We start from the raw sequence: 12,929 nt of genomic DNA, 5'->3' as shown, positions 1-12,929 counted from the left end.
TGCTCATTTTCGAAGCAGATGGATGTCTCAAAATAGCAAAAAGTATTCATCTGCTGAAAACGCCCAAAGTATGAGTTTCGAAAGGCAGAATTTGGATGTTTTCCACTGCAGTTCATCCAAATAGCGAGGGGTTTGTTGGAGGCATGTTTAGGGTGGAACTAGGGCAGGCACAAAATTAGGATGTCTTTCAGTGATAATAGAATAGGGAGAGATGTCTACTACTACTTAACATTTCTAAAGCGCTACTAGGGTTACGCAGCGCTGTACAGTTTAACAAAGAAGGACAGTCCCTGCTCAAAGGAGCTTACAATCCAATGGACAAAATGTGCAGACAATCAAATTGGGCAGTCTAGATTTCCTGAATAGAGATATAATGGTTAGGTGCCGAAGGTGACATTGAAGAGGTGGGCTTTCAGCAAGGATTTGAAGATGGGCAGGGAGGGGGCTTGGCGTATGGGCTCAGGAAGTTTATTCCAAGGCAAAAAAAGGACCTTTTTATCAAGAACTGTTTCAAACACTTCCAGGGTACAAAAACGTGCCCTGACTGAGCAGCTGAGCACTGGAGGGGTGAAAGTATCAGCCTTCCTTCATCTCCTAGTGGTTACTGACCCTCTGCCACCCCCACCCCCAAGAAGTGAAAGAGACAGGCTTTGTGACAGCTTTCAGGTATTATGGCCAGTGAGTGTAAGAAGTAGCTTAGTGGACTTTGAACAGGGGGACCCAGATATAACTCCCATTTTAACTTATTTTTGCACAAAATTGTGATCCCTCCTGGAATATAGAAATATCTACTGTACCTGAATTTATAAGACACCTGCAAGCGTGGTGGCTATTGTAGTGGTGTACCTTTAGGTGCAGTAGGTTTTTATCTTTTCGTGGAGGTGTCACAGTAACATATACAAGAATTAAATTGGGATTAAGGTGGGATTTGTACCTGGTTCCCATTGTTTAAAGTCCACTGCATTGATCACTAGGCTGACCCTCTGCTCTGCAGGGATGTCTATGTGGCTATTTTTATACAAAACATGCCAGACAGATGTTTTTGTGTCTGCTTTTTTGGCGTTCAGATTTTGGACGTTTAATTTTGGAAAATAGCTGTTCATTTTGGACTTTTTCAGTGCAAGAACATTGTCCTGGCATATTTTCTAACAGGAAATCCCAATGTTTTTATTGTTTGAAAATGGCTGTGAGATGGATTTTTTTTTTTTGGATGTTATGAGCAGGACATCCCAATTCTGACTTGGACATTCTTTTGAAAATGCCTCTCCATGTTCATATATATTTAATTAATAGATTTGGGTCATCATGACACAAGACAGTGTTGAATGTCAGGGATTCCCACTGTGATTTGGTTAAAAAGGAAAAATGATGTGATTACCTTATATTGAACCAACTTATTACATTTCGTATGTACTTTTTAGGCGCTAACAACCCCTTCCTCAGGTCACAAACTGCAGATGCAACATGACTAGAGAGTAATATGTCATGAAGATAATAGAATGGATGTCTGGGGATTATAAAGAGAATGGATGTCACATGGGGTAACTCTAGAAAGAGTAGAATGCTTGTCATATAGGATAACATCTATTGGTCACAGAGCAGGCAGAATTGATATCAATGTAGGGTAGCATCTGTGGGTCACAGAGCAGGCAGAATGGGCATCACGCTGTGTAGTGTCTGGGTTACAGAGCAGACAGAATGGGTGTCACGTGGGGTGGCATCTGTGGGTCACAGTGCAGGCAGAATGGGTGGTAGGGAAGTGAGTTCCTGTGCTGTCCTGGAGCAGCTGTCGGCCACCCGGGTGCTTCACCTACGATGACCGCCGTTCCCCAGCGGTTGAGCACCTGGGTGCAGGCGGCCATCAGGACTTGGGGATTCAGGAGCCGGACGAACAAGGCTAGAGTAGTCCAACGGATAGGAACTAGTGTACCGGAAGAGGAACTTAGAAGGGAATGGAAATGGGACTTGATATACCGCCTTTCTGTGGTATTTTGCAACTACATTCAAAGCGGTTTACATATATTCAGGTACTTATTTTCTACCAGGGGCAATGGAGGGTTAAGTGACTTGCCCAGAGTCACAAGGAGCTGCAGTGGGAATCGAACCCAGTTCCTAGGATCAAAGTCCACTGCACTAACCACTAGGCTATTCCTCCACGAAGACCTATGAAGAGGCGTCCCAGCCCAGACGATGGTTTAGGCAAGTGGCAGGCAGAGGCAGTGTCCAGGTCCAGGCTAAGGTTGCAGCAGGCGGTGTCCAGGCTAAGGTTTAGGCAGGCAAAGGCAGTGTCCAGCTCCAGGCTAAGGGTTAGGCAGGAGGCAGGCAAAGGCAGTGTCCAGGTCCAGGCTAAGGTCAAGGTGGAAGGTAAGAACAAGAAAGGTTAGGGCTGACGAGCAGGTCCAGAGAACAACTCGAAGTTGTAGCCGAAGCAGTGAGGGTAGGCTAGGGCTGGCTTAAATATAACAGGGCAGGAAGCAAACAGCAGGCTGACCAATCGGGAGGCAGAGGAGGCGGGGCTGGAAAAGGGAAGCGCCCCGCACTGTCCAGAGACCATGCTGCGGGGCTTCCAGGACACCACCCACCCACCGCGGTGGAAGCATCACCGGACCTGCCCACAGCAGTGAAAATACCGTGGCGCCCCGCACAGAAGCGCTTTGGCTGCTAAGACACATTGCAACTGGTGTCCAGACCCCAAGACATCGCGGCAGCAACGTGGACCAACCAGCCGTGCAGCTAGGAATCCTGACAGTACCCCCTTTTCATGGACCCCTCCTCTGGCCTGGTCCAGGTTTGGAGGGGTAGCGAGAGTGAAATTCTCGCATTAGGTCAGGAGTGTGTAGATTGGTTGCGGGTTCCCAGGAGTTGTCTTTGGGTCCATAATTTTTCCAGGATAATAGGTAATGCAGGTGACCACTACATTGTTTAGAGTCTAGGATTTCGGCTACCTCAAACTCAGGTTCAGGCTCCGTGTCAGGAATGATTGGCCTTTTAGGCTCAGGATGCCATTTGGAAAGGAGAAATGGTTTTAAGAGAGACACGTGGAAGGCGTTGTGTATCTTGTCTGCGAAGTACTTGAGGCGGGTGGCAGCTTGTTGAAGGTGTCGTTGGATGGAGTTCCAGATCTTGTGAAGGTTTTGGAGGGTTCGATGGACGATAGGAGGACCCTGGGGTTGGGGAAGAGGGAGGGGTAACCGAGGATGGTGTCCATAGACGATGTAAAAAGGAGACATGAGAGGAAGTGTGGAAACTATTATTGTAAGCAAATTCTGCCCATGGAAGAAGAGACACCCAATCATCCTGTCAGCTGTTAACGTACATCTGAAAGTAGGTCTTGAGGGTTTGGATCAGAAGTGCTGCGGTCGCCCAGACGCACCACAGCCGGCATCCAGGCCTCGCGGCAGCAACACAGACTGACCAGCCGTGCAGGTAGGAATCCTGACAATTAGTGTCATGTGGGGTGGCATTTGTGGGTCACAGAACAGGCAGAATGGGTGTCACGTGGGTTGGCGTCTGTGGGTCACAGAGCAGGCAGAATAGGCGTCACATGGGGTGGCATCTGTGGGTCACAGTACAGGCAGAATAGGCATTGTGGGGTGGTGCCTGTGGATGATAGAATTGCTAGAATGAAAATGTCTCCTTGTACTGTGTAATTCAAACTGTGGAAATGGGACTGTAAGGTAGGAGAGGCTGGATGCAGGTGTAATGCACAGTTTTAATTCTGCTGGGTGGGAAGGAGTGTAGGGAACTGGAGAAAAGAAATGACCGAGAATTACACTTTGTAAAGAGAGGATGTGGGATTAGGACTGGTAGAAAGAATGGACTGGGGATTGAGTAGATGGGGTGGATGGGTGGAGAGAGAAAAGTAGCAATCCGGGCTTTTGAGGGAGGAAAGGCAAGAGAACTGTGGGATTAATCTGGTAGGACGGAAAAGGCGAGCAGTATTGGATAGGGAGATAAGACTCAAGAGGGGTCGAAAGCGCCTCTTTGCAGTGGCCTAGTGGTTAGGGTGGTGGACTTTGGTCCTTGGGAGAACTGAGGAACTGAGTTCAATTCCCACCTCAGGCACAGGCAGCTCCTTGTGACTCTGGGCAAGTCACTTAACCCTCCATTGCCCCATGTAAGCCACATTGAGCCTGCCATGAGTGGGAAAGCACGGGGTACAGCGCTGCGTAACCCTGGTAGTGAGGCAGCTTGGGCAAAGAAGTCATATTAATTTGGTGTTTAACTTTTCAGTCCTGCAAGTGATGGAGGAATGCCAACTGGGTTTAATTACTCAAAAGTCTAGCTTTTGCTAGACTAGAGTTTAAAAGGTCAGAGAGAAGTAATTATTTACCACATCTGGATACCATTATGAGCAAGGCATACTGGACAGTTTTGCAGGCAGATTAAAGGATTAGGCTAATGCTGGTTAGAAGAAAATAGTTTAGATATAGATATTCTAGATGAGTTAGATTTTGTCTTATAAGGAATTCTGATTTCTGCTTATTTTAGAATATGTTTTATTCTGTTTAATTAATAAGTTCTATTTCTATGTAGAATATCTTTTCAATTCAGTGTTACACCAGTGGCTGACTTTTCAAGTGAAGCTTTGTCTGCAGTGTAAGAGGTCATCTGGTTTGAATTATCCACAGTCCTAGCTAGTTTTGTGTATGAAATTAATAGGTGAAAGAGGTCAGGGAAAGTCAAGTCATCTCCTTGATGAATAGCTAAATGATGGACTGGTTTTCTGAAAGTAATCATGTATGTATGCCATTAAGTAAGATTGGCCCCTTGACCCCTTTAATGAATGCCAGAACCCAGTTAGTATGAAGTTAGCTGGGAACTTAAGAATTTAATAATAATAAAATGCAAGAGATAGGTGCCACAATGTCTAGTGTGAGAGGCCCCAGGTCATAGGTCAGTTAGGAAATATCTCAAACCTATGTAACTGATATTTTTAAGTAATGTGTAAGTAATAATTAGTTCAAGACAGGGTAATCAATCTATTCTTTACCATCTGGTGAGAAAGGGGGGCCAGAAGGGCTTAGGACCCTATATAACTGGGAGCAGAAGCAGCTTACATTAGAAGAGAGCTAAGAAGAAGAGAAGAAGAGAGCTGAGAAAGAGAAGAAGAGACCTAGTGCTGATGTCCTACTTTGTTTGCTGGCAAATAAAGAAGACTTCTCTCTCATTCTGGTGTGTGGTGTTTGACTCCTGAAGTACCACAGATTCTGCTAACAATAGTGATAATTCCTGCAACAATTCTTGGTGTCAGAAGTGGGATCCCGAACCCTGCATCAATTTCTGGCACCCAACTGACTGAGGAACATTGCCCGGGTATGTATTCTGTATTCTGTATTGTAATCCTAGCTAGGAAACTGTAAACCAGCCCCTCAAAAATTGAGGGAAGGGGAGTCTGATCAACTCTCAGCGAAGGCCTTAGTACCTTCTAGTCTAGTGGGGACTAGCAGGGAAACCGCCAGAGCTTACCTGTATCTGAGAAATCTGAAATTGTTGGGTGGGATTTTTTGTACAGTATGTGTGTGATGCATGAATGATTAAATGAGTGTGGACTTCTTATAGCTGCGGTTCCAGTTAACGCGAGTTCAACTGGCCAGCAACGGAAGGAAGCAATTGTTGTTTGTTTACCTTGTGTCTCGGGAGTGTGGACCCCATACCACACTTCCAAAAAAATTCCCTTCCTTTCTGTGTGTTGTAACTGTAAGCATTATGGGGGGGACATCATCTAGACAAATTGCTACTCCCCTAGATTGTATGCTTAAGAACTTTAAGAAAGGATTTTTAGTCAATGATTATGGACAGACTTTAAGCTTAAGTACTCTAAGAACCTTGTGTGAAGTTGAGTGGCCATCTATGGGAGTGGGGTGGCCCCCTAGTGGCAGCTTAGATATTGAAGAAATCCGGAAGGTCTACAGCATAGTTGTAGGAGAACCAGAATATTCTGAACAACTCCCCTATATAGATTCCTGGGACAGCCTTGTGACTGACCCTCCCTCTTGGTTGAAAACTTATATGGGATCCCCAGTAAAGTTCATGCTGGGCCGCGTTCAAAGAAAGATTATTAGAAAATCTAAACTGGAAGAGGGAAAGAGCCCCAGGAAGCCCACCACCCAATCGGTGGCTTTCGCCCCTACCCTGTCCAAGAAACCCATACTCTCTGATGACCCCTCAGATCTTGAGCCACCACCTTATGGTCCATTGTTGGGGTTCCGTTCCACCCCCAGAGATCCACGGCGTCCAGCCCAAGCCTCTCCAGCACAGGCTTCTCCGGATAGTTCCTCCCCTTCTGTGCAAACCCCGCCACATCCTAGGTTGGACTTTTCAGCCGGCATCTACCCTCCTCTGCCACATTCTTCCCTGCTAACCTCCCAAGACCCGCTTTGGGCTCCATTCCCTGACTCCTCAACTCCCGACAGCCCAGCCTTTCCCTCTAGTACCCCTACCCACTCATCAGGGGCCCGGCATCCCTTTCAATGGACTGAATCACCTGTGATCACCTCTCAGTCTATGAGTACCCCTCCCCATCCCTCAGGGGTTCAACACGCCTCCCCTGAATGGGTTAGACCTGCTGCAATCACCTTTGAGCATGATAAGAGGGTAGCTCCTAGCTCTACCTCAGGTTCCATTCTCACCTCCTCAAGAGCTCTGCCCCTCCGCCAGGTAACCACCACTCGACCGGATCCTAATAATCAGGGTCAGGTTATACAGGCACAGGCCTACCAGTATGTACCCTTCACAACCACCGATCTCCTGAATTGGAAGACGCATTACCCCTCTTATACTGAAAAGCCTCAGGCAGTGGTGGACCTAGTGGCTAGCATTATGGCCACCCATAACCCAACTTGGACTGATTGTCAACAACTTCTCCTGACCCTCTTCACAACTGAGGAGAGGCGGAAGATTTTACAAAATGTTGAGGCCATCACGCGAGCGCGTGTCCTCGAGGGGACACAGGACCCAGAGGAATGGGTTAGAACTCGGTTCCCTCGCGCAGCTCCAGCTTGGGATCCAAATAATGGGCAGCACTATGAACTGTTGTCTGGCTATTGCTGGGACTTGCTGGAAGGTATGAGGAAAGGCATAAAGAGGCCCATTAATCTGGCAAAGGTCTCTGAAATTCTCCAAGGGGCAACTGAATCCCCTGGGGCCTTTTTAGAGCGACTAATTGAAGCCTACAGAACATACACCCCATTTGACCCTGAGGCACTAGAAAACCAGAGAATGGTGAATAGTGCATTGGTGGCCCAGAGTATGCCAGATATCCGGAAGAAGCTGCAGCGTCAGGAGGGATTCGCAGGGATGAATACCACCCAGCTAATTGAGATCGCAACAAAGGTTTTCGTTAATAGGGATCAGGAGATGCGCCGAGAGGCTGACTGGAAGATGCAGAAGAAGGCCGACCTCTTGGCGGCAGCCATTACTAACTCCACCCTTAACCGAGGTCGACCTCTAGCCAATGGGAAGCCAAAGTGGGACCCCGGACCGCCAGCCAGGCCTCGAGATTCCTTCAATCAATCCCGGCCACGAGGGGAGAATCCCAGACCACGATTGGAGAGGGATCAGTGCGCCTACTGCAAGGAAAGAGGGCACTGGAAAGATGAATGCCCCCAGAGGCACCAGGGACTGAGAAGGGGACCAGGAGATCGAGGAAGCCGAGGCCGAGTTCAAGAGGGAAGGTATGAGCCTCCTGAATCTGACATCATTGGGATAGCCGAGATGGCAGAATGGGATGAATAGGACAGACCGGGTTCCTACAAACTGGGCTCCCAGGAACCCATGGTCAAGCTAACCATAGGGAGCCGCTCAATTCCATTCATGATTGATACAGGAGCTGAACATTCTGTTGTGACGGAGCGATTAGCGCCTGTGTCTGGAAAAACTGTCCGAGTGGTGGGAGCCACGGGGGTGCAGAACCGGAGGCCCTTCCTGACGACCCGTAGATGCCAATTAGGTTCACACACAGTCACTCATGAATTCCTGTATATGCCAGACTGTCCAATCCCTTTGTTAGGCCGGGACCTGCTGTCCAAGCTTAGGACCCAAATTTCCTTTGACTCTGATGGCCAGACTTCAGTCTCCTTTCGGCCCCCGACATCCAGCCCTAAGGGCATATTGAGTTTCTGCTGCCCCCTTGAAGAAGAATGGCGGCTGCATCAGTCGCATGGCCAAGTTGACCTACCCCTGGCCGACAGCTTCCAGGTCAATGGGGTATGGGCAGAAGATAATCCCCCAGGGTTGGCCCGAAATATTCCTCCTGTACATGTAGACTTACTTCCAAGTGCCCGGCCAATCCATCTTCGTCAATACCCAATTCCCAGAAAGGCTCTGGAAGGGATTCAAGCACATTTGAATCGTCTGTTATCTCATGGAATTATTCGTCCTTGCCAGTCTCCATGGAATACGCCACTATTGCCAGTTCAGAAGCCAGGGACTGAGGACTACCGGCCAGTCCAAGACTTACGAGTGGTCAATAAATCCACTATCTCATTACACCCTGTAGTGCCTAATCCATATGTCCTGCTAGGATTGATACCTTCTGGAGCTACCCATTTCACAACACTAGATCTAAAAGATGCCTTCTTTTGTATTCGGGTGGCCCCAGCCAGTCAATTGCTTTTTGCCTTTCAATGGGAAAACCCAGTAACAGGAAGGAAGCTTCAGTATACATGGACCCGCCTGCCACAGGGGTTCAAGAATTCCCCCACTATTTTTGGGACAGCCCTAGGGCAAGACCTTAAGACTTTTAAATCTGAGCCTTCCAGGCGAGTTTTACTCCAGTATGTAGATGACCTCCTGATTGCAGCAGTGACCCAGGAAGAGTGTTTTGAGGCTACCAGAGAATTGCTGGAGCTACTCTTGGATGCAGGCTATAAGGTCTCACGCTCAAAGGCCCAACTTTGTCAGTCAGAAGTGAAGTATCTGGGCTTTTGCATTTCCCAGGGAAGTCGGAGACTGGATGCTAGTAGGAAGCAAGCGGTAGCTGCAATTCCCCAACCCAAGTCCAGAAGAGAAGTTAGGGAATTTCTGGGAGCAGCCGGATTCTGCAGAATTTGGATTCCAAATTTTGCATTGATGGCGAAACCCCTTTACCAAGCCACAAAGGGGGGGTGAAAAGGAACCATTTGAATGGGGACCTACTGCTCAACAATCCTTCATTGCCATAAAGAAAGCCCTACTCCAAGCCCCTGCGTTAGGCCTTCCTGATGTGGAGAAACCTTTCTCATTGTATGTCCATGAGAGACAGGGGGTTGCTCTGGGTGTGCTGACCCAGATGATGGGATCTTGGCAGAGGCCTGTTGCATACCTGTCTAAACAGCTGGATGGAGTGGCTAAAGGATGGCCAGCCTGCATGAGGGCCATTGCAGCAACAGCCTTACTGGTCCAGGAAGCTGATAAGTTGACCTTGGGGCAAGAACTGGTTGTTAAAGTCCCCCACGCAGTTCTTACCCTCATGGAGTATAAGGGCAATCACTGGTTTACAAATAACCGTATGGTTAAGTACCAAGCCAGTTTGTGTGAGAATCCACGGATACACCTGGAAACAGTGGCTACATTTAATCCTGCCACTCTTTTGCCAGCATCTGAGGGACCACCGGATCATGACTGTATCCAAACTATGGATGAAGTGTACTCCAGTCGACCAGATCTTAAAGATGTTCCATGGAGGGACCCAGATGTAATTTATTTTACAGATGGAAGCAGTTATGTGGAGAACTCCAAGCGATTGGCAGGCTATGCTGTGGTGACAGAGGACAAGGTGATAGAAGCAAGAGCCCTGCCCCAAGGAACTTCAGCCCAGAAAGCAGAACTTGTGGCCCTCATACGAGCTCTGGAGTTAGCAGCAGGACTGGTAACCAACATTTATACTGATTCCAAGTATGCCTTCACAACTCTACATGCTCATGGAGCTTTGTATAAGGAAAAGGGACTCATAAATGCTGCAGGCCAACCTGTTAAGTATGGACCTGAAATACTTCAGCTGCTAGAGGCTGTGTGGGCCCCTAAGAAGGTAGCTGTCATTCACTGTAGGGGACACCAAAGAATAGATACGCCAGTGGCCCAAGGGAACCGCCATGCTGATCGGGTGGCCAAGGAAGCTGCTCGAGGACCCCCAGCAAGTACTGTGACTCCCCTGTTCCAAATTCGACTGCAAGAATGGACGCCTATGTATACCCAAATGGAAGAGAAATGGGCTCAAGAAGAAGGTGCAGTAAGGAGACCTGATGGCTGGTTACATCTCCCTGATACCAGAGTTCTGGTGCCACGCCACCTAGCTTGGCCTGTAGTGTCTCAAGCTCATGACCTATCACACTTAGGGAAAACAGCACTAGCCCGTCTACTCAGTCGAGTAGTGGTGCTGGAAGGATTGGATAGTCTGGTTGCCACTGCCTCTGCCCGATGTACTCTCTGTGCCCAGAATAATGCCCGTCAGGGACCCCGTATTCCACCAGGAGTTCAGTCTAGAGGACTAACACCCTTTGAGTCCCTAGTTATAGACTTCACAGAAATGCCCAGGAGCGGTAGGTTCCGATACCTCTTAGTCATGGTCTGTACCTTTTCTGGGTGGGTGGAAGCATATCCTACAGTCACTGAGAAAGCCACAGAAGTAGCTCGAGCCCTCCTTAGGGATGTCATCCCCAGGTATGGACTGCCCCTTGCCATAGGTTCAGATAATGGTCCCGCCTTGTTGAAGCTACACTTCAGGCCCTGTCCCGCGCATTGCGCATTACCTGGAAATTGCATTGTGCCTATCGTCCCCAGAGTTCAGGGCAGGTTGAGCGGGCAAACAGAACCTTGAAAAATAGCCTAGCAAAGATTTGTCAGGAAACCCAATTGAAATGGCCACAGGCATTGCCACTAGCCCTCTTCCGCCTCCGATGCACCCCAACTAAAGGAACAGCCCTCTCTCCCTTTGAAATTGTGTATGGGAAGCCCCCAGCCATTTTACAGGGAATTAAGGGAGACATAGGGATTTTAGGGTCTGCCCAGGTGCAGGAGCAGGTAGCCCTCCTGGTAAGATAATTTCTGAGCTTCAGTCTTATGTGAGAGAAATAAACCCTGTCCCCTTCCAGGCTCAGGTACATTCCTTCCTGCCAGGGGATAGAGTTTGGGTGAAAGACTGGAGGCTCCAGCCTTTGGGGCCCCGATGGAAAGGACCTTTTACTGTTTTGCTTTCTACCCCTACAGCTGTGAAGGTCGCAGGGATTACTCCATGGGTCCATTGGTCTCGAATTAAGTCTGCTGATCAGACTGAGCCCAGCACGGATCAGACGAAGCCTAGACAGTGGAGAGCAGAAAGAGATCCAGCGGAGCCATTGAAGTTGCGCTTGACCCGAACCAAAGAATCTACTAGCTGAAAAGAAGGGTCAACTGCATACTGCAGGAGCGGCTGAACTTCGGCTTCACACTGAGACTCTTTCTTGCCTGATTCTGGCTTTCCTGGAATTTGAAAGCTTGATCCTTGTCAGTTGAGGGTCTATCCCAACTGGTATAAGAACTCAAAGACTGAGAACACTATATGAGAGTAATCTGTGATTAGCACAGACTGTTGAAATATTATTGCTTAATTAGTTTGCTGTATTTGTTTAGATTAGGAAGAAAGAAAATGTTAGTAGTTTGGATGCTTTTGTTGTTTTCTACTCCTTGCCTCCTTGTTCCTAATACCCCAACTCGCTCCAACCTTTGGTTACACTCTGTCCAGGAACTAATTAGCCAGGCAAAGATTACTTCCCCTTGTATTGTGTGTTCCCGATTTTCTCCTTATACCACAGATGTCCCAGCTGTACCTGTCCCTGTGCAGCTCCCAGCTCTTATACCTCCCTACTTTTCGAGTTCAGGTCCTTGGAGCCAGGATTATACTTGGTGGTCCTTTTATAATGCTACTTCCCCCTCTGAATCTTCTCTAAGGCCAGTTTTTACGTCTCCCTATCCAGCCTCTGGAGTGTTTTGTTTAACAAGAAGCATCTCAACTGTTCTTCCCATTCCCTGTAACTATACTAATGTTCTCCCAGAAAAAGGAGAATCTGTGTGGGTAGTTTCTCCAGGTACTCCTATGTGCCCTGCTACCATACCTGTAGATTATGACCCAGGTGATTATCTGGCTCCTAAGCGTACCACTGAGAAGACTATAGTGTCCAAGCTTATTTTCTACTTTCATAAGTCCCCGGGGTATGAAGAGTTACTAACAAATGAGCAGCCTGTCACAATTGGGGATTGGCGCCTATGGTGTGCAAAGTCTCCATTTCGTCTTCGTTCCCCCTGGGATAGGGGCTCGCATTATGGGCACCCTAAGTACCCTGTCCAGCCTGAGCCAACATTTATTGGGAACTTTCCTCACCCTCTCCTTGGTCATTACTGGCTCTGTGATAATGTCCTCCACATGATTCTTCCCCCTACATATGATTTTTGTGTATTGGTAACCTTGAATTATTTTCCTAAAGTTATTCCTCTTAAGCCACTATCCCCGCACCGCTCTAAGCGAGAGGCTTTGTCCTTACCCTCCTCCGTTGCCACAGAGGATGAGGCGATTGAATTAGCCCTCCAGTATATTAATTCTACTTATCCTCTGACTAAAAAGAGACTTGTAGCCCTTTCTGCCACAGCCTGGATTCCAATTGGAGGCCCGGTAGCGGGTATTACTGAACTAGGTATGGCTACCCGGAGACTTCAATCCCTACTCCATGTTTTAGTTCATGAGCTGAATGTGGTAGTCAATGCATTGCAGGATCAAATTAATGAATTAAGTATAGTTTCTAGGTATAATCGTATGGGCCTTGACTATCTCTTTGCAGCTCAGGGTGGCCTCTGCACAGTGCTAAATTCTTCAGAGTGCTGTACTATTGTCATAAATAGGACGCATGTAGTTAGGCATGCCATGGATAAAGTCCTACAGTTGGCTAGCCTTAATGTGGAGGATTACCGAGGAGGAT

The sequence above is a fragment of the Microcaecilia unicolor genome, chromosome 1, assembly GCF_901765095.1.
Source record: "Microcaecilia unicolor chromosome 1, aMicUni1.1, whole genome shotgun sequence".
Classification (NCBI taxonomy): Eukaryota; Metazoa; Chordata; class Amphibia; order Gymnophiona; family Siphonopidae; genus Microcaecilia; species Microcaecilia unicolor.
The sequence above is the reverse complement of the archived record's forward strand: the minus strand, read 5'-3'. Positions refer to the sequence as shown.